Raw genomic sequence first — 26256 nt, forward strand, 5'->3', positions numbered from 1 at the left:
GCCAGCCATTAAAAGATGAGGGCACAGAGTTTTCCAAGGACAGGGAAGAGCACATACAAAGACCCCTCAGTAGAGATTAAGGTGGAACCTGAAAGACCCATGAGGATGCTGCATAATGAAGTACTGAGGTGGGGCTGGAGAGCCAGGCTAGGCTGTAGGAAAGACTTTAGTCTTTTGATGGTGCAGGGAGAAACCATTGGAGAACTGGGAAGCAAAATGACCTGATTTATAGTTTTGAAAGATTATTCTGCCAGCTTTTTTTGAGAGTAAGTAATAGTGAGTTGGAAATTGCATTAGTCTAAGTGAGGGATGATGGTGCTTGAACTTAGAGTGTTAGAAGTGGAGTCAGGGAGAATTGATTAAATATCAGATTTTATATTTTGGAGATGGAGTTGTCTAGATGTAGGAAAAGGGCTATCATTAAGAACCCAAGGTTTTGGCTTGAGTGGCTGATGGGTGATGGTACCATTTAGTGAGAAGGGGAAGAATGGGGGAAGAACAGAATTTTGGAGGAAAGAATAATTCTGTTTTAGTATGCTACTTTTGAGATTACGTAATCCTTGGAATTCATTGGAAAACTGAAGACTAGTTAGATTCATGATTTGGGAGCTTGGTGTGGAGATCAAGGCTGGAGATAAAAATTTGAGAGTCACGGGCATAGAAAGGTCTTTATAGCCATGGGACTGGTTGAGATGACCTAAGAAGATAATGCAAGCAATTATATCAGTCTTTATAGTCTCTGCCAAAGGGTGCCCCACCAGAATGCATTTCTTATTGTTCAATAAAGGGAGCCAGTCTTTACAATATGCAATCACCTTATAATGGATTACTTTTGAAACTGATGGAAGATACAGAAATGAATGCAGGGTAGCTTGGCTGTATTTTGACCATGTGTGAAATGCCTGCTTTCCTCCCTTTTTAGGTGGGGATTGAGTGAGGGAAAGATCCTGGCATGTAGGTGCCAGGTTTTGCTTTTAATGTAATTTTCAGTGTAAGGAAACTTGAAATGACAGTAGGTTAAGTTCAATTGGGCATGTGAACTCTTGTTTTCACTGATTCTCCCTCCACCTCTCCCCCTCCATGTGGTGAGCCAGTGCATGCGCAAGTGAGTCACGCAACAAGATGATGATTCAACGAAAGAGAGATGAGGGGGGGAGTCAAGGTAAAGAGCAGCAGAAACCAAGAACTGAGTTGGCACAGGTGACAGGGAACCTCTCTCCATATCAGAGGTCCTAGGGTCGAATCCTACAGGAGAAAGTTGAGAAGAGAAGAGAAAAAGAGAAATAGATATAGAAGATCACAGAGAGACTGGGCACAGAGAGCAGAAACAGCAGGGTGGGGGAAGGAAAATAAATATTAAAAAAAATGAAAACATAATGGGGAACAGCATTTATATTCATTACCATGCTATTTCTAATAAACTGTTATCAGATTATAGTTGGAAGTGTTTCTTCTGAGACAAATGGGCAATTTAAAACTCAAAATGATAACCCCTCCCATTTGAATAACTCATAATATTTTTCATGCAGGTTGTGTACCATTTGATCCTCATACAATTAAACAGTATTTATGCAATGGGTCCAGTCTCACAAATGAAGGAAGAGATTAATTTGATTATGAGATTAATTTGGGTGCCTAAGACAACACAGATGACAATAGGCAAACCAGGATTCAAATCCATGACACATGACACCAGTAGTGATTTTTTAAAAAAATCTATGTGCCCATTCTTCTCAACTGGTCTTTCACTATGTCATAACACCTCTTTTCAAGGATTTAAAAATCTGATTTAAAAGGGTATGAGTAACGTGAATTTTGAACTACCAGTTCTTAATTATATCACCTTTATCTAAATATTTGTTTATTATTATCATTTATCATTTACTTTTACATTAAGTTCAGTAAATTGTGTATCTCCTTGGTCTGGGTTTTTTTCAGGATTGAATTGCTGGATAGTATTGAGTTCAGATGCCTGACGATCGCATGGTACAGCACCTAGAGAATGGGGAGCATACAATATGTTTCATAATGATCATTATTATAATGCTGGAGTCTCATGCACTTGAGTCCCCAAATTGTAAAGCTGTCCTCAAAATTTAGACACAATTCCACAAGGTGGAAGCAATATTCCATTGGAGGTCTATACCAGTAAGGATCTGTGTAGATAAAGATTTCTCCATGTAGTTACCTTAACTGTAATTAAACTGTTTGGGTCCTTGGAGGCTGTCTATTTAAGCTTCTCAGTTTCATTGCAGTAAACTGAGGCCCAGAGAAATTAGGGGCCCAGTATCCCACAGTGGAAGGTGGATTGGAGTTCAGGGATTAGGAATTTTAGCCTAGTGCTTTTCCTCTCTTAAAAATTTAAAAATAATTCTAAAATTTTAAAATGCATTTTTATCATGGATTTATTAGGCAGGACTGCTTGGTGAAAAGACTTTGGATCCATATTACATTGAAGTTTTTACTAGTCACTAGTGGAAGAAATGAAAACAGTACTTTTCAGACTCCGATTTGAGACTCAAGATAATGAATTTTTCTCTAGCCTTTGTTTTGTTTTTTATTTTTTTAGCAAATTTTTTATTGTCTTTTAGAAAAAGATAAATAGATCACACAAAACATTGCAGTAAAAACATGTACCCCACCCCGCCCTGCCCTCCTCCCACTTCAACATCCCCTTTCATCAGTAAGGCACAGTCATTGCCTTTGGTGGATACAACCTGGAGCACTGTTTCACCGCATGGACCATAGTTTACATTGTGGTGGCTTTGTTTTAAAACAATTAAAATAGCCTCATTAAAACACGTTTGGTGGGGAGTGGGTGAAGCTAAGTGGTTGAGCACCTGCTTCCCATGGGTGAAGTCCCAGATTCACTCTCTGGTACCTCCTCAAAAATAAATAAATGAGTAAATAACAACAACAAGAAAAATGTATAGGTGATTCCACTCCCCTACCCACCAAATACGTGTTAATCAAACATGAAGACAAATAATGTTTTATGAGAATATGTCAGCAAACAAATTCTAAGATATACAAATTCCTAGTGAGTTTAAGGCTGAGCTGAATCTCACTCATGCCCTGTGCTTCTCAACATTTGTAATACCATGTGAGGTTTATTTGTTGTAATGATATGTTTTTGTGTGTGTAGTTTTACTTCTGGACTTTCCATTATATTCCATTGATCTATATGTGTATCCTTATGCCAGGACCACATTATTCTATTTTAAATTTTTTATTGCAGTGACATATATACAATTAAAAAGTTCCCACTTAACCACTTTCCAGTATATAGTTCAGTAATAATTAGATGCACAATATTGTGTTATTATTACCAGTATCCATTACCCCAAATTTTTTTCATCACCTCAGTTAGAAATGTGCACACAATAAGCAAGAATTCCTTCTTCTCTCCCACCCTGGGTCCTGGTTAACTTAAATTTACTTTCTATTTCTTCACCATGTTTTAGCCTGTATCAGAACTTCACCTTTTGCTGTGGAATAATATTCCATTGTTTATATATATATACCATTTTCGTTTGTCCCTCCATCTGTTGATGAACACTTCCATGCTTTGATACTTTTTGTTGTTCACTTAAACTTCTGCTATTTTAATGTATTTGTAATTTGATTGGTTTTAAGTAAGGGTGTGAAGAGATTATGATAATATACAGTTGAATTTCATAAGGCGATTTTCTTACTCATTTTCAAATTTCTTATAGAATTGGCTGCCACATACATTGAGTATCTCTACTCTGCATTTTCCTGACCAAGGCAGACATTTATCACTACCTGTCATAATTGCTAATTTATGATTTGCCTGTTCTTGAACTTCTCAGTCTTACTCTATGTAGTCATTATCATTTAATCAGAGTTGTCACAAAAGGTAAAATCTATTGCCATCCTGTTTTATCAGCTTTTTTTCTAAACCTAGGAAAATGTATAGATCCTAATGATGGATTTAAACTTAAAAAAATTTAACCTACTTCTTCAGTATCAGGATCTCTTGGGCCAGATTTCCCCAACCCTGACTAAGAATGCTTCGCCTGAAGACCTTCCCTGCTTTTCTTGCTCATAACCTATTTGGGAAACAGTTTACCTCCTTTTGAAAGCTGTCTTAGTTGCTAAATTCCCTTCCCTAATTTCAGCCTATTGCCTTGTGTGTCAAGAGTCTCAGCAATTATACCCCTTCATGTAGAAACGGATTAACTCTTTTATTTTAAATAAAATTTATTCCTTTAGGAAAAGTTTAAAAAAAGAGGAAATAAATTTCTTAAAATTTTAACTATGCTTACAGATCCAGACCTTCAGAGCTTGAGGGATCCTTGGAAAATAATTGTAATTTACTCAGGCCCTGAGAGTTTAATTGGCTTACCCTCAGTGACACATCCAGGTAGTAGAAGTGCTTATATGGCACCCAAAATATTAAATAGAAAATGAACTGTTTTCATCACAATGAAATTAATCACAATGAGAAGTAAGAAAGGATAGACATCATGTGGCCAGCTCAGGGAGAGAGAGTTGATGATGTAATTAGCTAAATTTATTGAGGGATTTCTATTCCTCAGGCACTGTGCCCAGACCTTATTTACATCTCATTACATCTTATTTACATCCCTTTTGAGGTAGGTATTATTATCACACTAATTTTACAAATGGGGAAATTGAAATTTAAGAGCTTAAGAAACATTGCCCGTTTATATTGATAAAAAGGCAGGACCAGAATTTGAAACTTTTGGGAGCCTGCATTTTTTTCCCCTCGCCCTGAAATGGTTCTCTTGTCTGTTTGCTCATGTCTGGTTTTTGTTTTTGTTTTTGTTTTTCTTTAGGAGACACCAGGAACCAAACCTGGAACTTCCCATATGAAAGGCAGGGTGTTGAACTCCTTGAGCCGCATCTTGCTCCTGGAAACTTTGGTTTTAACCACTACATTTTGGTATAAGATCTGGTATGTTTGTGTGTATGGCTTACATCTAACAAAGGGAATCTTAAAGCAGAAAGCTGCCCACTAACTCAAAAGGGAAATCTTCCTGGACCCAGAACAGGGAAAGCTCAGAGGAGAATAAATTAGGGGAATGAAAGAATGCTCTGGTGATGGGTTGGGCCTTTTCACCATCACTTCTGAGAACAATTAGCTCTCAGAAGTGTTTGGCTCTAAAGATGGTTGTGTTATATGATAGCCACGCCCTGAACCTCAACAGACTTCAACTCCTACACTCTGATTTATTGGACTTACCCCACTCAACTAACATGGAGTTGAAGAATGTCAACCACCACACCATGGAGCCTAGAGTGCCTACAACTGAAAGCAGGAGGATTGCATCCAGTATCCATGTGGAATCTAAGCCCCCTCTTGACATAGAAGTGCAATGGACACAACCAATCCAAGGTCCACAGAGAAAATGTGGCATTGGTGTGGGAAAAGTAGCCATGGTGGCTGCTGGGTGCGGGGAATGGGAGGAAGAGATGAGATGTGGAGGCGTTTTTGGGACTTGGAGTTGTCCTGGGTGGTGCTTCAGGGACAATTACCGGACATTGTAGATGCCCCCAGGTCCCAGTTGATGGAACATGGGAGAGTGTGGGCTAGGATGTGGACCATTGACCATGAGGTGCAGCGATGCCCAGAGATGTACTTACCAAATGCAATGGATGTGTCATGATGATGGGAGAGAGTGTTGCTGTGGGGGGAGAGGGGGGTGGGGGCGGTGGGGTTGAATGAGACTTCATATTTTTTGAATGTAATATTAAAAAAAAATGAATAAAATAAAAAAAAATGGATAAAAAGAAAAAAAAAAAGAAAAAAAAAAGATGGTTGTGTTTTTAGCCAACCCAAGAGTACGTAACAGAGAGCAGCCTCTCAGAGGAAGAATGTGGCTATCTCTACCCATTAAAATAATCACCTCCCAATGTCCATTTTGCCAACTGGTAACAAAGAAACAGAAGTTCCAGAAGCAGGTATTACTATTTGCTTAAGGCTAAAGTAAAAAAAAAAAATTTAACCAGAAACCAGGCATAGACAATGGAAAATGCAGATGAACTAAAGGTTGCAAAAGATGTAATCAGAGCAAAGCAGCCAATGTTTCTTCTTTTACAGCATGAGATTCCAGGATACTTCTGCCTGAAGTAATTTAGTCAGTCCAGGTCCTTCTCTCTTTTATCATTCATGTAACAAATGACAACTAAAAATATACAGCCTATTCCCCTTATTATCTGTAGAAGAGGCAGAATAACACTACTCATTTCCAGAGCTTATTAACAAGATTAGAGGACTTAATATAAACCAAATCCCTAGTACAGTTCTGGTACACAGGAAGCATTCAATAAGTGTTTGTGATTATTTTATTAAAATTTAGCATTCATTATAGGCTGATAATCAGTGAAAAAAATCCTTTGTTCATTCAACAGATGTTTACTGGGTCCTATGGAAATGTTCTAGTCCCTCAGGATAGATCAATAAACAGAACAGACAAAAATCTCTGCCTGCTTTTGAATAGCTTACTTTTTGCTGTCGAAGCAAATCAGCTTTCATATACTTTTGACAGGGTTAAAAGATCGCTGTCATCATGAAAGTGGTCTTGCCTCTTCTTGGCTTTAGAGGCCAATGAAGACTCAGGGGGGCGAAGTGACTATTCCAAAGTCATCTAGTGGTTAGGAATGGTACTGAGGACACATCTCAGGTTTCTGATTCCTAAGCTCTTTTAGACCACAAGGTATATAGTATAAACATTTTAAACAGTGCCAAACGATTATTATATACTGACTTCCTCTGAGAGGACTTTGCTTAGGAGATGGCTGGGACGTTAACTGTACATCAACTGTCCAAACGACCTTCAGGAAATATTATTCATATAATGACAAACAAAATATGACTGTAGAATTTCTTCATTCCTTGTGCAGGAAGCAGGTCTATGGCTGCAGGAAGAAACAACACGTTTGTGACAAAATTCATCCTTCTGGGGTTTTCAGATGATCCCCACATGAAGATTTTCCTTTTTGTGCTCTTTCTGGGAATCTACTTCATGACATTGGCCTGGAACCTGAGTCTCATTGCCCTCATTAGGATGGATTCCCACCTGCACACACCCATGTACTTCTTCCTCTGTAACCTGTCCTTCCTGGACATCTGCTATGCATCCTCCACAGCTCCAAAGAGCTCCACATCATCACAGAGAAGAAAACCATTTCCTTCATTGGCTGTGCCATGCAATATTTTGTCTTCTGTGGAATGGGGCTGACTGAATGCTTTCTCCTGGCTGCCATGGCCTATGACCAGTGTGCTGTGATCTGCAACCTGTTGCTCTATGCCACTCTCATTTCCAACACACTTTGTTTAAAGATGGTGGCTGGGTCTTATGTGGGTGGATTCCTTAGTTCTTTGATTGAGACATACGCTGTCTATCATCATGATTTCTGTAGGCCCAACATGATCAACCACTCTTCTGTGACCTTCCCCCAGTCCTGGCTCTGTCCTGCTGTGATACTTCCACCAGCAAGGTGGTGACCTTCATTATGGGTGTAGTTGTTGGTGTGGTGTCTGCCCTTGTGTTGCTCATTTCTTACAGTTACATTGTTGCTGCTGTCCTTAAAATCAATTCAGCTAAAGGTAGGACCAAAGCCTTCAGCACTTGTGCCTCCCACCTAACTACTGTGACCCTCTTCTATGGTTCTGGTCTCTTCATGTACATGCGACCTAATTCAAGCCACTCCTTAAACAGGGACAAGTTGGTGTCCATATTCTATGCTGTGGTGATCCCCATGGTGAATCCCATCATATATAGTCCTTGCTCGTTGGGCTTCCCTATGCAAGGGACACCCCTGCGTGGCAGAGCACTCTTTGCGCACATCAGCACTGCACATGGGCCTGCCACAGGGGTCATGGAGGTTCGGCATTTGAACCACGGACCTCCCATGTGGTAGGCAGATACCCTATCCATTGGGCCAAGTCTGCTTCCCTTTCCTTATGTATTTTAAGGCACCCTGGTTATGTGCATAACTGTTTATGATTGTTCTTCATACTTGATAAATTACCCCTTTTACTAATATATAGTGTCCTTCTTTGTCTCTTACAAAAGTTTTGCTTTTAAAGTCTATTTTGTCTGATAATAGCATAGCTTCTCCTACCCTTTATTTGTTATTGTTTGCATGTAAAATTCTTTTTGAACCATTCACTTTCAGCCTCCTTGTGTCCCTGTTTCTAAGGTCAGTTTCTTGTAGACAGCATATAAACAGGTCATATTTCCTTATTCATTCTGCCAATCTATCTCTCTTGATTGGAGAGTTTAATCCATTAACATTCAATGTTATTAGTGCCAGGATTTACTTACATCAGCTATATATATATATTTTAGGTTCGTTATTAGGTTTAGTTATTCCTACCAGTAATTTTCTTTCCTCCGTCCTTCTCTCTCCTGTTGTTTTTCTTTCAACCTGCGGAACTCCATTTAGTATTTCTTGAAGGGCAGGTTTCTTGTTGACAAACTCAATTTCTGTTTATCTGTGAATATATTGAACTCTCCCTCATTTTTGAATGCCAGCTTTGCTGGATACAGAATTCTTGTTTGGAAGTTTTTATTCTTTTAGCTCCTTAACTATGTCATACCATTGCCTTCCTGCTTCTGTGATTTCACATGAGAAATCAGCATTTAATCTTATCAAACTTGCCTTATTTGTGGTGGATCTCCTTACTCTTGCTGCTTTCAGTGTTCTTTCTCTGTCTTGAGCATTGGACAATTTGACAAGCATATGTCATGGCATAGTCTGTTAAGATTTATACTGTTTGGAGTGCACTGTGTTTCTGGACACGTACATCCCTGTCTCCCAAAAGAGTGTAGAAATTTTTAGCTATTATTCCCTCCAAAACTCTGTCTCCTTTGCCCTTCTCTTCTCCCTCTGGGGTGCCTATAATGTATATGTTTGTGCATTTTGTGTTGTCATTCAAATCCCTAAGTTCCTGCTGGATTTTACTGTTTTTATCCATCTCTTTTACTATCCATTTGATTTCAGATGTATTGTCTTCCACATCACTGATTCTTTCCTCTGCCTGTTCAAATCTGCTGTTACATGCTTCCAGTGTATTTTTGACTTCTTGGATTGTGCCACACCTCATCATCATATCTGTTATGTTTTAGTGTATGTTTACAATTTCTTCAGTATGTTCTCCCAGTATCTTCTTAATAGCCTTAATCTCTTCCTTGATTCATTAAGTTGATTCATGATATTTGTTTGATTTGTTTGTCTATCTCTGATTAGTTGTTCCAAGTTTGCATCTCCTCATTGTTTTTAGTTTGTTCATTAAAATGGACCATGCCTTGCTGTTTCTTAATACCGCTTGTAATTTTTTGTTGGTGTCTAGGTATCTGTTTATCTTGATGAGCTTATTTGGTTGGTTAGCTTCTCTTTCTACTCTAGTGCTTAGTTTGTTGGTGTTTTTGTGTGCTGGATAAGGTTTCCCTTTGATACTTCATTCCTCTGATTCTATTTCCTTGGTGTTTTCTGTGTTCACTTGAAAAAAAATCAGGAGCAGAGGAAAGGTAAGAGATAAAAAGAGAAATAGAATAATAGTAATTATAATAAAAAAGGTAGAAGAGGAACCATAAAAGACCCATGAAAATAAATAATTAACATGAGTAAAAAATCTTAATGTATAATGTATTAAGAAAAAAATACCGGTATAGAAAAAATGATACAAGAAACAAAACAGAGAAAAATATATGAATTGAATTAAAAGGCCAGAATAATGAGAAGAGAGGAAAACAAGAAAAAAACAAAAAAGAGAAAAGAAAGAAAAAAGGAAAAAACAGTGAGAGAAAGAAAAACAAAAAATTGAAGGGAAAACAAAAAGAGATGGAATGATAGAAAAACAACACAAAGCAAAAGATAAATATATGAAGGAAAGAAAAGAAATAAAGTAGGTAGAAAAAATTGGTAAAATAAAGAAAAAGCAAGAAAAGAAAGGGGAAACAGAACAAACAAGAAAGAAAGCACCAACAACTGAAAAAGAAATAACCAAGAAAATACAGCTTTCTCTCTAAGCCCCCTAATTTGCTTCTTAGGTTTCTGGTGTTCATCAACCAATCACCCTGCAACCTGCCCTCCACAGATGATGTACTGAATTTTAGTGTGTAAAATAAGGAGACAAAAAGCGGAACCTTTAAAAAATAAAAAATAACAGATCCAAGAAATCAGCTCTCCTTTGCCTTCATTATCTGTCCTCTTCCCTCCTCGATGATGCTGAACACTTTCCCTGCTGTCTATCTCCAAAGCAGCTCTCTCAGATAGGCTCTTGCCCTTTTTCTGCTCTATTTTGTGAGAGTTGGGCTCTGCCTACCTATTTTGACGCCATTTACCTGTTAGTCTCAAAAGTACCTTACTTTGACAAGAAAGAAAATAAAGTAACAAAGCTCTCAATTGAAGTAATTGGAAAAAAAAAATGTGAATACAAAGCATAAGGAAAATAGGAAGAAAAAATAAAAAACAGAAATATATTGGAAAGGAGAAGAAAAATTGATAACTAGATTTGACTGACAGAATTTTATGAAATAAAATATGGTGGCATATGTTACAGGAAAGTCAAGATTACTCATATTTAGAGGAAAGACTAAGTATGAGAGAGATTTTGAAATTTAAGAAAACACATCCACAGTGGTAAGAAAACACAAGCAAAAAATGGAAGAATTGTGTAATATTCTGCAAAATGTTAATAACATTGACCCCACAACTAGAAAATAAAAGTGAACCAATAACCAGAATATAAAAGCTGAAGTTATCAAATACCTTTCTGCAAATAAGTCTAAAGGTCTCAGTGGGTTTTGTGGTTTTATGGACAGCTCATGTCAATGTTACAAGAAAGAATTTAGAACACTGAATGTGATTAAAAGCTACCAGCGTATTTTAAATTGACTTTCACCCATCCAGAAGTGTATTCTTTTTTACATAGTATAGGTTCATGAGAGAAACACAGACAGTAGTTGGGGTATTAAAGAAACAATAGCCTGGCTAACCCAGTAAAGTCAAATCAATCGTGGCAGTAATTTACAAAGTTGGGCATCTTGCTCATTTAATTTAATTCTATTGATATTTTTTTAAAAAATTTTCCTTCTGATACCAAACATTATGATTACTCTCAAAAACAATGACAGAACAATTAGTGTCTCATCAGTTGTGAATGTGAAACTTAAAATCATAAATAAAATATTAAAATTGTGTCCTTGTACAGTAAGTTAAAACAATTAGAAACAAGAAAGATTTATATCTTGAATCAAAGTATGGTTTTATTATGTTAAACATATATACCAATAGATCAAATTTAAAAGAAAAAAATAAAGTGCAATTAGGTGTAATACTCATTTATGCTTTCCTATCTGTTTTTTTTATGTTGGTATTCAGTGTGTGTCCTTAAAGCTGACTTTGACAATACCCTTTCTCTAATCCTTTAAGGTGGTCCTTCTTCTAGCAGGAACACTGGCATCATTTGGAGTGGGTTGGGGAGGAGTCTCAGTTTCTGTGACATTATGTATCTGTCCGTTTTGGGTTCCATACAGGGAAGTGAAGACTGGTTCAGAGCAGACACTCCAAGTCACCTTGGTCCTATCACTTACATTAACAAGTTCCTTAATATTCCACCTTCTGAGCAGTGTCTAGCACACAGCGTTCACATAATTGATAGTTGCCACATAGCATTCACATAATTGATAGGTGCTGAATAAATGTGTCAACCTAGGACTTTAGTACAATTTTAGTATTTTGATTCTTCCTAAGTCAAAATTATCCTGCTGCTTATATTCAGCAATGTTTCTGAAAATGCTTAAGGAAAAAGAAAATGAATGATTCATATGGCATGTAGATTTTCAGTAGCATTCTGAGGGAACTACAGTTTTCATGGCTATTAAATGTTTAGGCTCTAATACATTATAACAACATATATTCATCTCTTAAAAAATAAATTGCTCTTTTTTCAGATAAATCAATTAAAACTGCATCCAGGCCACCATTTCCCCCTCCCCCACAACATCTGCAAAATTTAAAAATTTAAAAGAAAAGAAGGTTGGGAAACGGACTTTGGCCCAGTGGTTAGGGCGTCCGTCTAACACATGGGAGGTCTGCGGTTCAAGCCCCGGGCCTCCTTGACCCGTGTGAGCTGGCCCATGCGCAGTGCTGATGCGCGCAAGGAGTGCCGTGCCACACAAGGGTGTCCCCCGCGTAGGGGAGCCCCACACGCAAGGAGTGCACCCATAAGGAGAGCCTCCCAGCGTGAAGGAGTTAGCAGCCTGCCGAGGAATGGCTCCGCACACACTTTCCGTGCCGCTGACGACAACAGAAGCAGACAAAGAAACAAGACGCAGCAAAAAGACACAGAAAACAGACAACCGGGGGAGGGGAGGGGAATTAAATAAAAAAAAAAGAAAGAAAAGAAGGTTGGGCTCAGGGTAAAAGTAGAGAATAATGACAAGTGGAAGCATGAGCAGACCTTATTTTCTAATGCATTGCAACTGGCTGTTTGGCTTTGTCTTTTTTTGGTTTCATTGCAGCTTCCATCTTGAAAATGTCCTAGGTCCAAGACAGGTCCAAGGCTTTCAATACCTGTGTCTCCCACTTGGCAGCTCTTCTGTGGCAGAGGCTCCTCTGTGTACATGCAGCCCAGCTCTAGCCACTCTCAGGAGTGGGACAAGTGGCTGCCAGTGTTCTAGGTCATCTTTGTCCCCATGCTAAACCCTCTGTTCTATAGATCTATAGTCTATAGGAACAAGGAGATCAAAGAGGCCTTCAAGAAGGTAATAAAAAGGTAAACACTATAGCAGATTAAGAATAATATTTAAGTGGGTATTATTATTATTTTTTTGCTTTTTTTCTTTATTTTCTTTTAAATGTTACATTAAAAAAAATGAGGTCCCCATACACCCCCCACCCTATCCACCCACCCCTCCCAAATCATCAACAACATCTTCCATCATTGCAGCACATCCACTACACCTGGCGAATACATTCTGGAGCTCTGCTGTACCACATGGACAGTGGTCCACATTGTAGTCCACACTCTCTCCCAGTCCAGCCATTGGTCATAACAGGACACACAACGTCCAGTATCTGTCCCTGCAGCACTACCTAGGACAACTCCAACTCCTGAAAATGTCCCAACACTATATCTCTTCTTCCTTCTCCCGACCATCAGCAGCCACCGTGGCCACCCTCTCCATATCACTATTATAATTTCTTCCCTTAGTAATCACAATAGTTCCCCAGCAGAACACCAGTAAGTCCACTCTAACCCATACTCTATTCTTCCATCTTGTGGCCCTGGGATGGCTATGTCCAGTCCCCCTCTACATCAAGAGGGGGTTTAGATTCCACATGGATGATGTATGCAATTCTCCTGCTTGCAGCTGTAGGCACTCTTGGCTCCCTGGTGTGGTGGTTGACCCTCTTCACCTCCCTGTCAGCTGGCCAGGTTAAGTCCAAGAAACCAGATGGTAGGAGCTGCAAGTCTGCTGAGGCCCAGGGCCTGGTTGTCACATGGACAGTCCAGAGACCCAGGTCTCCTGAGTATACACCAACCCAAACACCAACCACAGGTCCAGCGAAAGTAACAGAAGAGGCATGTGTAGAAAGGTTACATATGAGTCCAACTTATCACACTCCGGAACACAAACTTCAAAGTTGAGTCAACTGACATGGCCCTGAACTCCAGAGCCATCTGCCTTGACCATAGAACCTGTGGATCACTGCAGTCCTCAGTAGAACCAGCACCTGGGTTTCCATCTACCTTGGCAAGTGGGTATTATTTTCCCTAGAAAAGAAGATGGAGGTATAAATGTGTGCGTAACCTTTGCAGGTTACAAAAAATTGTGAGGCAGAGAGAAAAAGTGAAAATGTAGCTTCCTTGATTCCTCAAGTCATCATGCTTTGTTTCCACTAAGAAAGGTTCTGTCTGAGATACTGATACTGATGTTGAATATGTTTTTAGGGGCCAGTTTCCTTGACTAGAACTAAGGAGGATAAAACACTAAAATGTGATTATGCTTTGAGAAGAGAAATGCTCACAGAAATATATATATAGAAATGGGAGGAATCAGGACTCCAAGGAACCTGTTCTTTTCTCCACTGATTTTTAAAATTTCTCTTAATTGTTAAATTTGTATATTCCAATAAAATAAATACATGTATAAAATCAAATACTTAAAAATAAAAATAGTTTAAATAGAAGGCTTTATATTTTGACCCAAAAGCTGTTTTTTTTTTTAAGTTTTATTTATTTCTTTCTCTACCCTCCCCCTGCCCAGGTTGTCTGTTCCCTGTGTCTATTTGTTGCGTGTTCTTTGCCCGCTTCTGTTGTTGTCAGTAGCATGGGAATCTGTTTCTCTTTTTGTTGAGTCATCTTGTTGTGTCAGCTCTCCGTGTGTTTGGCGCCATTCCTGAGCAGGCTGCACTTTCTTTCATGCTGGGCAGCTCTCCTTACGGGGCACACTCCTTGCGCGTGGGGTTCCCCTATGTGGGGGACACTCTTGTGAGGCATGGCACTCTTTGCACGCATCAGCACTGCGCATGGGCCAGCTCCACACGGGTCAAGGAGGCCCGGGATTTCAACCATGGCCCTCCCATGTGGTAGATGAACTCCCTAACCACTGGGACAAGTCCACTTCCTTAAAGTTGCTTTTTCTTTTTCTTTTTTTTTTCAGTCTTTTTTTTTTATTTTTATTGATTTTGTAAAAATATTACATTAAAAAAAATATGAGGTCCCATTCGACCCCACCACCCCCACCGCACCCCTCCCCCCCCCCAGCAACACTCACTCCCATCATCATGACATATCCATTGCATTTGGTAAGTACATCTCTGGGTATCTCTGCACCTCATGGTCATTGGTCCACATCATGGCCCACACTCTCCCCCATTCCATCCAGTGAGCCCTGGGAGGATTTACAATGTCCGGTGATTGCCCCTGCAGCACCATCCAGGGCAACTCCAAGTCCCAAAGGCGCCTCCACATCTCATATCTTCCTGCCATTCCCCATACCCATCAGCCACCATGTCCACTTTTCCCACTCCATTGTCACCATTTATACATGCCAGGGTTTATAAATCAGGTTTCATACATATTTCCTTATAATCTGTATAACACTTTATACTTCATATAGTTCTATTGCATAGATTTGATTCTTTCCTATACCTACGTGAAGTGAGATGTAAGAAATTATCCCCATACACAAATGGAATATAGGGCATATTGAATCCCACCATCCTTTTCTATTAGAGGCAACAATCTATCTTGAGTCTCACAAAGTGTGATTTGTGGAGCATAAACAGTTCTTTTGATCAAATATCTCTGTTGGTCTGTCACTGTGCTTAAATGTCATACTCTTGGATTTATTTCTTTAAAAGTGTCTTAAAAATCTGCTGCATTGACAGGATTAAATCATTACAATCTTCATCAGGGGAAACTTGTAAGTACTAACCTATTAGCAAAGGTTCATCACATAATCAACTCATTTTCACCACTCTACTCCTCTCCTCCTGGAAAAGTTTGCCTGAAACAGAATAGAAATCTTATGTATGGGGTCTTATTTAAAATATTTCTGTTTCCTAGTAACTGACAGTGCAGGTGCACTCCCTACAAAAGTAAATGTTTCTTTTTTTAAAAACATCAAACTCTATTTCATATTAAAAAAAAAAACAACAAGCACAGGCAAAGACAGCTCACCAAATTATGGAAACATTACTCCAAAATAGTTCTGTCCATGTACTTTTTTTTTATTTTTTAATTTTTTAAATTTTTTATTGACTTTGTAATAATATTACATTAAAAATATATATATATATGTGGTCCCATTCAACCCCACCACCCCACCCCACCTTTCCCCCCCCCCCCCCAGCAACACTCCCTCCCATCATCATGACACATCCATTGCATTTGGCAAGTACATTTTTGGGCACCTCTGTACCTCATGGTCAATGGTCCACATCATGGCCCATACTCTTCCCCCATTCCATCCAGTGGGCCCTGTGAGGATTTACAATGTCCGGTGATTGCCCATGAAGCACCATCCAGGGCAGCTCCATGTCCCACAGACGCCTCCACCTCTCATCTCTTCCTGCCTTTCCCCATACCCAACAGCCATCATGTCCACTTTTCCCAATCCAATGCCACATTTTCTATGTGGACATTGGATTGGTTGTGTCCATTGCACCTCTATGTCAAGAGGAGGCTCAGATTCCACATGGATGCTGGATGCAATCCTCCCACTTTCAGTTGTAAGCACTCTAGGCTCCCTGGTGTGGTGGTTGTCCTTCTTCAACTCCATCTTAGCTGAGTGAGGTGAGTCCAATAAATCAGAGTGTAGGTGCTGGAGTCTGTTGAGGCTCAGGACCTGGCTATCACATTGTCAGTCCAGAGATTCAAATCCCCTAAATATATCTTAAACCCCAACACTAACTGCACCTCCAGCACATTAGCATGAAAGTCTTATGAAGAGTGATCCCATCTGAGTCCAGATTCATCACACATAAACGCCATTTCCAAAGAGGGGCCATCTGACCTGGTAGTTAACCCCATCGGCCATGACCATAACTCCCATGGGTCTCTTTAGCCCTCAAAGGAACCAATACCTGGGGGTTGTATCTGCTTTATCTGTCTCTCAGACTCTGCTCAGTTGTGCATAAGGGCAATCCTCTGACAGCCTCCAGACTCTTTTTTAGAGACTCGTAGCCATATAAACTCATTTCTCCTTTCCATTTCCCCCTTACATTAGGTCAAACAGCATTTTAAAGTCATGTTATTTTATGTAGACAGGGATATTCTGCTGATCCTCGTTGAACCTTCCGTATAAGGTCATTTTCCAGTTGCATCATCAGTTGGTAGTTGATAGTGGTCCCTCGGTGCCAGGGAGGCTCATCCCTGGGTGTCATGTCCCACGCTGGGGGGAAGGCATTGCATTTACATGCTCAGTTTGGCTTCAAGACTGGCCACATTTGAGTAACATGAAGGCTGTCAGGAGGAAATTCCCAGGCACAATGCTGCTCTAGGCCTTGTTCTTATTTAGGCTTATCAGCTCACAAGCATAGTCATTAGCATCAGGGGCTCACTGTTGAACCCTCACTCCCTCCCGGTCCCCGTCTCTACACCTGGGAGACTGTCGCTGCTCCCCTAGGGACCACGACAGAGCACCACTGTCCAGGAACCCAGTACCCCCCCTGCTGTGGTTTTTAATTGTTGCCACTATGAGTATATCCAAACATTACCATGCACCCTGGACATATGTTCTGTACAGCTCCCTGTCAGCCATATATCCCCTGTCATGGTATCCTATACCAGTATTCCTCCGTTGCCATTGGTGAACTACTCTGTGATCCAGAACTCCCTGAAATTTGAAGCCCAATATAATGTCAGGTCCCTTACTAGGAAATGGCATATAGCGATGGGTTTAAAGGTTAGATAAAGACTACATGTTGACTTGGAAAAAATTCTACATCCTATCTTTTTTTTCCCCCCCCCCCCTAATTATTGAGCTTCTCTTCACAGGAGCCCTAGACCACAGCAATGCATATATATAGTATACAGCACTCCCATACATCCACCACAAAACCTTTTCCCTTCCACAGCGATACTCTTACACCCTATTCACATCATATTTACTTAACGTGATGTACAGAATCTGAGACAATAGCTTTCAAACAAGGTGACATCTCATCTAATCTTCAAAACAAACTCACTTCCTCCATTGTTCAGAAAATAACATAGAAGAACACAGATTCATTAAATGACATACTCAAGATCCTTGTTAATGAAGAAAACATTTCTTCTAAAGTAAAATCTTCTGGTAATGATCTTAAGTAGATATTTTAAATGAAATATTAGAAATACTGCATAATATGTTGGTAAGAAATCCAGATCAGAAAACAGAAACTATTCTTCCTATGAATAGAGGGCATATTATATAACTACACGCTCTGGTAAGTGTTTTATATGTATTATCTAATTAAATTTTCTCTATGGGAGCTACTGTTTTAAAAATCTACTACTGTTAGTCTCACAAGGTTTGGAGATATTATCACACAACAGCAAGTGGCAGAGCCAGAATTCAACCAGATTGGCCGATTCCAAAGCCTATAATCAAAAGTGTATTGTTGTGCCTCTGTCATGAGTTAGTTTATTCTGTCTCCCTGTGCTTCGACATCGTTAATTAACACATAGGAAATAATGCCATATCTACTATAAAGGCTGCTCTGATGATTGAATCAAGTAAGGCATTTGAGAATATATTTTTATGTATCTATCTAAAATGAAAGTGTTTTGTAAACACAGACGTGTACACACATATATAATATATTATTATCAAATTGTATTATCAGTTTTCTGTGTCATCCTGGGCAAATCTCTTAGCTTTTCTGGCTTCGAGTTCCTCACTGAAAATTGAGGGTATTGGTCTAGGCAATCTCTAATCCAGGTACATGGAACAGACCATCTCTCTTTCCAGCACAAATGACTCCAAGGTCAACAAAGAAAAGCCTATAATCATAAGATCATGATAGGTCTAGTGGGAAGTGAGGAAAGAATCCAGCACGGACATGGCAAAGCAGGGCATGAAATCTGTAAGGACAAAAGCTCTATGACAACAGTGACACCAGAAAGCAATTACCCGAGAGTTTCTTCTCTCTAATTGCCTTTTCTCTTTTCACCTCTGCCCTTAACCAGACATTTAAGAAGATCCCTAGTTCTGAAACTCTCTTGCTGTTAGTGAACAGCCATTTTCCTGGCCAAAAGGACAGGTCTTGTGGTATAATAGGACCCAACAGGAAAAGCCCTTTGGAGAAGAAGTAAGGAATTATACCGTTGACAAGAACTCTGTGTTCTTGGGGAATCTGGCTCATATTCAGAGGATGGGACCTAGTGAGACCAGTGAATTCTGTGCTATCCCAATAGCTGTACAATTTTCCCATTAGAAACCACGAGGAACAAGTTTTATGGACCCTCAGGTTCCCCTTCAGCTGTTTCTGTGGAACCTTTACTTCCACACCCTCGACTTAGGACTCTTCTTCACATTTTCTCTCATGTGTTCCTTAACAACATTCTCTAAGATATTTTATTAGCTCTCTAAACTTCAATGAAAAGAAAAGCTGCTAATATAAGTTTCCAGGTAATATTCTGGGGTGGGGTAGGGTAGTGGTTTGAATTCTAGCACTGCAATTTCTTAAAGATGTGACCCTGAGCTGTGTTACTTTGTATTTTTAACCTGTAAAATGGAATAATGGGAGCTTCTACAATTAAATGACAGAACATCTGTAAGCCTGACACATTGTAAAAGTCAAGATAAATAAAAACTAATAATATACTGGATTTTAGAATTATTTCCTCATATCAAAAAAATGCATGTCTATATTTCCCAAATTTCTCCACTCCAAGGACCCTTTTAATTTTTGCCCTTGAGAATGTTGTTTTTAAATGGACAATAATTTGATTTTCATTTAACTATACAGTTTAGATCCATAATTTCTGTGTAGCAAGAGATAAACTGAGTCACTGCATAATGATATGACAAAGAGCTCATATGTGATTTCATTAAGCCCTTTCAAATTCTTTAAATACCTCTCCAGTGTTATCTTTGAAGACCCCTGGGCATCTGGAGAAAATAGATGGGGAAACACATGTATCAGAGATGCCCAGTCCATGCAGGCAGTTTTGGTCTAATGGTCCCTTTTAACTTTCCCTTTCTTTGTTTTTTTTTTCATTCAGGAACATTCCCCAGGTTTCTTTAGCTCATTCTGAACCTAGCACAACCTAGGAACTGGCAATGTCCTCATTCGATCAGGGTTGCAGGAGGTTTTATTTTCCCAAATTGTCTGGTGAAATATGCAAAGTAGTTAATCAAAATAGTGAGTGAATACAGACTTTTTTTCCTTTTTTGTTCTTGTCTACAAAATTTTAAAAGAAATTTCTAGGATAAATTTCACCATGAATGAGAAAAACGGGAATGTTGGATGGCATAGACTAATTTAACTACGGCTGCCTCTCTCAATGAATTGTATTAAAAAATGAAGAACTTTACTGTAACAACAGTTTATTATCAGTTTAATCAATTATGGTGGTGTTTTGGGAATATTCTCTGAGAATTTATATATTAAAAATATTCTCATTGAATATAACTCTTGTTTAACATATCTGGGGATTTGTATTGACAATACTGTATTGTAAATGTAAACTGAGAGAAAGATTTCCAGGTTCCTAAAGCTAGAATTGAAATGATACAGAAAAGAGCTAATCTTAATTTCATATCCAAAACTGTGTAAAGTAAGCATTTAGTAATGCATAAAATATATATTTAATGAGTTTTGCCTATATTAGTTTTCATTGTTATCACTAAACAGTAAAGCATCTCAATTAGTGCATGAACTGTATATAGTCAGTTTCAACAGCTCCAGGGTACTTAGCGTTGGTGATTAAAATGTGGCTTCAGGAATGTGCAACCCTAAAGCATAATGTAAGGTACAAATAAACACAATAATTCATTAACAATTTTCTTCAGTGTAAGCTTAGAGATGATCTAATTCTGGAAATCTCTTTATGAAGAGCTCTTTAATGCTTCAGTAATAGTTCTACCTTTTTCCCCTTTTTAGAGAGGAATGATAATGGGAAAGATAATTGCTAACATTTATCGGGTTCTTATTGTTTTAAGCCCGTGTGTCCTTTAATCCCTGAACAGATGGTGGCTACTATTGGTTCATTTTTATAGATGAGGCAACTGAGGAACAGAGAATTTAATTCTCAAAGTCACATAGCTAGTAAGTAGAAGTAAGGAAAATCTATTTTCCCTTTCTTTTGCTCTCTCTACATGTGCTATGAGGTTTTATATATTTTAGTATATTTTGCTTATTATTGACTTAGGACTTTTAGAAAATTGAGAAGATATAGGCAAGTAAAAAAAGTAATATAAATCATATCACCCAATACATTTTACCTTTTCATTCTAAGCAGCTCATCTGTAGAACGATTTTGTGCACTCATCAGCAGTGTATGAGAGTGCCGATTATTTTCTGATTATAAGATATTTTTATATTAAGTCAATTCTACATTGTCTTTTTAAAAATTTCATCTTTTATTCCAAGTTATATATAGTATAATAAATTATAATTTAAGTGTATTTTATTTAAGTTAGTTTTTCTGCTACAATTAAGTTGTAAGTTCCTATACCATTTTTTTCTCCTCTGCTTTATCTTTTTGGTATTATATATCAAAAGTAGTTTTTCTTCCCAAAGATTATATATTTGCTTGTCTAATTTTTCTTTTATCCATAGTGAGCCAGGCCTTCTACCATTTATAAAAGACTTTATGTTTTCTCCACCAATGTAAGTTACTAACTATATCATATATTAAATTTTTGCCAATATTTGGAATTATTTCTTAATTCTCCATGTGTTCTTTTGACATGTCTCTTAAAATAAGAAAGAATTATTTAAGGTTTTAAAATTTATTTTTTATTAGAGTCATTGTTGGTTACAGAAAAATTATCCTTTTAATTTTTTTATTACAACTCCTCCCTCATTGTTAACCATTTTCAAAATTTCTTTGGCTTGTCTCACTGATTTTTTCTTTCATTTCAAGGAAATATAGTTTGGAATGGAGTGAATAAACAGGTATTATTTATTATGAATCTGTTGGTGAACTCAATCAACCTGATCATATCTACAAAAAGTAAGAATTATACCTCTGTAGTAAATGAAATATTTGACTTTGTTTGTATTTCAAGCCCCATCGTGCATTGATATTAGGTCTGAATCCACACCTGCTTGGAAGCAATGCCACACTGTCTGCAGGACTTATGATATCTCAAGAATTTCCCAAATTACACATTACAATTATTGTCCAAAGCAATTATAGAACAATTAGTGCCATGGGCATCTCTTAGCAACCAATGCTAATTAGAGCCAGCAATGACTGAGCAGTTACTATGTACTGAGTTGTATGCTGAGCACTTGTATCATGTTCTCTTCTAACTCTCCTGTAACATTTTAGTTCAGAGGCTCCTATTGGACTCACTTTATTAAGAGTAAAACTGAGTTTAGTGTGTTTTAATCCACTTGGACAAGGTTATGAAGGGAGTACGAAGCAGAACCCAAACTCCCAACTGCAAACCTTTAACCACAGTATGATGTCATTTCCAATAGTCAAAATACCCCAATATTGACACAATATTTAGGGCCAATAGTGAATTGTACTCACCCACTTTGGGATGTTTAGTATGAATGCTTCCATAGAGGACTAATTCCATAACTTTATTGGGCATATATGCTTTTGGCCCATCAAAAAATTATCAGAATTACAAATTATGATGTTATTTTTAATATCAGTTTGGAGACATTCTATTAAATACATTTGTAGAAAAGCTTGAAAAATTTCCTTAAACAGAGAAAATATTTCTAAAGTGTAAAATAATTAAAAATTTAAGTTCTTTAAATTTTAAAGGTCTATTTAAAATTTATTATAAAATGATGCCATTAAGGCTTTTGCAATTATACAATAATACATAATTAATTCACAGAGGTCTTTGCAAAAGTTTTATTTTATTCAGTGATCTCTACCTTAAGTAGAGAATCAAAGCTGTCATTAGACTTCTAAATATCTGTGAAATCACACAAATTAATCAAAACCCAAAGCACTGAATGGCTACTACATGACTACTTTGAGGAGAAAAGATGGGCTCTTTTCACCAGAAGGGCAGCAAAATATTTCCTTTCAAGAGGTCAATAGGAGAGAAGACTAACACATATGAAAATGATACTGATATCATTTTCCTGGTTTAGCAATGTATTCCTTGTCTCCTTTCAGATTTTAGGAGCACTGAATCAATGATTGGGGGAGAAAATATTACCGAGATCACTCATTTCATCCTATTGGGATTCTCAGATCTTCCCAGAATATTACCATTGCTCTTTGTTGTATTCCTGGTCATCTGTGCTACGGGTTTGACCTGGAACCTGTCTCTTATTGTCTTAATAAGGATGGATTCCCTCCTCCATACACCCATGTACTTTTTCCTCAGCAACCTGTCCTTCGTAGATATGTGCTATGTTACTGCCACTGTTCTAAAGATGCTCTTCAACTTCTTTCAGGAGAAGCAAACAATCATATTTTTGGGTTGCATTGTCCAGTATTTCATCTTTTCAACAATGGGACTGAGCGAGTCTTGTCTCCTTGCGGTCACCCCTCGGGCTGAAGTGTGGTTTGCTGGCCTGGCGGGGGAGCAGCCGCGGTAGGCCTAATTCCAAGCCGCTGCCCCCATAATAGGGTGGCTGGTCGGACTCACCGCCACCCCTGAAGGAAGCTCGGCATGGGCGCAGAGTGCCCTCGGGTCTCCCTTTCTCAGCAGCCATGCTTCCGCGGCCGCCCCTCCTCCCGGATGGCGCCACACGATGCCTGTGGGGCGGCACCCTTCTTCTTCCTTCTCCCTGCGCAGGCGCAGGGCGGAAAATTCCAGTCTGCCCTTTTCCCCTCCCCCGACAGCAGCAACAGCCAGGCGTAGGCGGAAAAATCCAGTCTGCCCTTTTCCCCTCCCCAGACAGCAGCAACAGCCAGGCGTGGGCGGAAAAATCCAGCCTGCCCTTTTCCCCTCCCCAGACAGCAGCAACAGCCAGGCGTGGGCGGAAAAATCCAGCCCGCCCTTTTCCCTTCCCCCGACAGCAGCAACAGCCAGGCGTGGGCGGGAAACTCAAGTCTGCCCTCCACCCCAGCAACAGCAGCCACCAATCCCTAAACCCTGCCCCTTCCCCCAGCAACAGCGACAGCCAATCCCTAACCACCACCCCTCCCCCGTCCAGTACTGCCCACTGACCTTTCACCGGCAACCAATCAGAACAGGGCGTGGCTTCGACCAATCAGCCTTCCCCAGCCCCTATAAAACTGTTGCCTCTCCCTCAATAAAGTGGACTTGTGTGTTTACCTTGTCTCCGCGGTAGTTCTTCTGCCGTGTGCCCTCCAGTCCTGAGAGCCCCCGACAAGGGCCTGGCCTCCCTTGTCCCCAGTTCGTCACCTGCTTCTCCGGGCAACCCCTTCGTCGCCTGCTTCTCCGGGCGACCCCTTCGTCGCCGGCTTCGCCGGCCGACCCCTTCGTCGCCGGCTTCGCCGGGCGACCCCGTCAGCCGAACCGCGCAACCCCTTGTGAGACCGATCCCTCATCTGCTGCCGGACCGACCCCTCGTCCCAGGTGGGAGCGACCCCTCGTCCCAAGCGGGACCGACCCCTCGTCCAGAGCTGGACCGACCCCTCGTCCGCAGCCAGACCCCACCTCTACCGACCGAGCAAGCCGCCGCATCTCCTGGCAGCCATGGCATATGACCGATATGCTGCCATTTGTAACCCACTGCTCTATTCATCCATCATGTCACCCAGCCTCTGTGTTTGAATGGCGCTGGGAGCCTATATGGCTGGACTCTCTGCTTCCTTATCCCAATTGTGTGGCTTGCTTCAACTTCACTTTTGTGGGCCCAATGTTATCAGCCATTTCTTCTGTGACATGCCCCAATTGTTAATCTTGTCATGCACTGACACTTTCTTCATACAAGTCATGATTGATATATTATCAATGATATTTGGGATAACAAATGTTCTAGTTATCTTGATATCCTATGTCTATATTGTTATCTCGATCATGAAGATCACTTCAGCTAAAGGCAGGTCCAAGTCTTTCAACACCTGTGCTTCTCACCTGACTGCTGTTTCTCTCTTCTATACATCAGGTTTGTTTGTTTATTTGAGTTCCAGCTCAAGTGGTTCCTCCAGCTTTGACAGATTTGCCTCAGTTTTGTACACTGTGGTCATCCCCATGATGAATCCTTTGATTTACAGTCTGAGGAACAGGGAGATCAAAGATGCTTTGAAGAGGTTGCAAAAGAGGAGAGGGCATTGCTAAGGTCACAGGTTGTGAGATGAATAGATGACAGATTTGGCAAGTCAGAATCAATCACCTTAATACACAGTAATATGCACAAGAATGTGAATTAATAAAATTCATATTGTGTAGGAGCAAATTAGACTTAATATGACAGATAATATGCTATTATGGACCAACAGCTGAGCTGGTGCCACAGAAACACAATATTTACATCCTGGCAGTTCATATGTTCACTGTACATCAGTGATGACCACTTCTTATATTAATCTAACCACAAGTATTTTTGAAAACCAAGATTTAGAAGCCCTCTTGATCCTTTTTGCTTCTGAGATTGTGACCCTCTAAATCTCAGTCTTCTTCACCTAGGGATTGGTGTTGCCACAGTCCCCCAGAAATCTTGTCTTCTAAATATTCTGATGCAGCATGATCTAGAGTTGGTGGTGATCACTGACTGTTCTGTGTTTCTGACTGTATGAGAATGAACAGAGAGGGAGTATACCTTTGGATAGAAACAAAGCTTTTAAATTGGTTAGACTGTGCTTCATGGATTGACCAATCAGAGATAGCTAATGCTTGTTTAAGATGTCTCTCAGTGGTAAGACATCTAAGAAGTTATTGGTAGTGTCCTCATCTCTGTCAATTATAGTTTAAAGGAAGGGGTCGCAATTTGATTCCTGAGAAAGGATGGGAAAAGGGGTGTGATCCTTCAGTGTCCATTGACTTCTGAGTCTGATGCTTTTATCCTCACATTTGTACTTCAGTGGGTATTTCTGATGGGAGATGATAATCAATGTCCATGTCACATAAAATAGTACTATCTCTTATTTTGGAATTCTATCCTCTCTTTCTTGCTCTTAATAAATCCAGAAAATCTAACCTTAGTTGATAGTTCTATCACACTATAGAATGATTTCTTAAATTTGAAATTTTTATTCATGGTTTGCTGAGGAGATTTATTGTGGGTTCATCAATTTTAACAAATGTACCACACTAATTAAGGATGTTGTTAATGTGGGGAAGTGTGGGAGGGGGTGGGAGTAGGGCATATGGGAATCCCTTATATTTTTTATGTTACATTTATGTAATATAAAATTCTTTAAAAATAAAAAAAATTGATTGTAAAATGTCATTGTAATAGAGTCACTGAATAGGTTTATGAATATTCCAGGTGAAGAGAGTAAGAACAAGTATGGAAAAACGGTACAGGTCTTTCTATGCGTATGTTCCACATTCTGTGTCCTGGAAACTTATTGTTGTATGGGGTGGTACAATGAATTGTATACAATAACTGTTAACTTCAATGGTGATATTTTCCAGAAAGCTCAAAGAAGTGTTCTATAGGGAGTGGGATAATGGACTTCCCAACAACTCTGACCAGCTATCAAGA

General features: G+C 39.3%; 2 pseudogenes; both read left to right on the forward strand.

Moving 5' to 3' along the window:
* Positions 1 to 6902: 6902 nt before the first annotated feature.
* Positions 6903 to 12779, forward strand: LOC101443654 (olfactory receptor 5A2-like; annotated as a pseudogene).
* A 10048-nt stretch (positions 12780 to 22827) lies between these two features.
* On the forward strand, positions 22828 to 24887 carry LOC131280273 (olfactory receptor 5AN1-like; annotated as a pseudogene).
* The last annotated feature ends 1369 nt before the right edge of the window (positions 24888 to 26256 follow it).

Source organism: Dasypus novemcinctus, chromosome 10 (assembly GCF_030445035.2).
Source record: "Dasypus novemcinctus isolate mDasNov1 chromosome 10, mDasNov1.1.hap2, whole genome shotgun sequence".
NCBI classification, from domain to species: domain Eukaryota; kingdom Metazoa; phylum Chordata; class Mammalia; order Cingulata; family Dasypodidae; genus Dasypus; species Dasypus novemcinctus.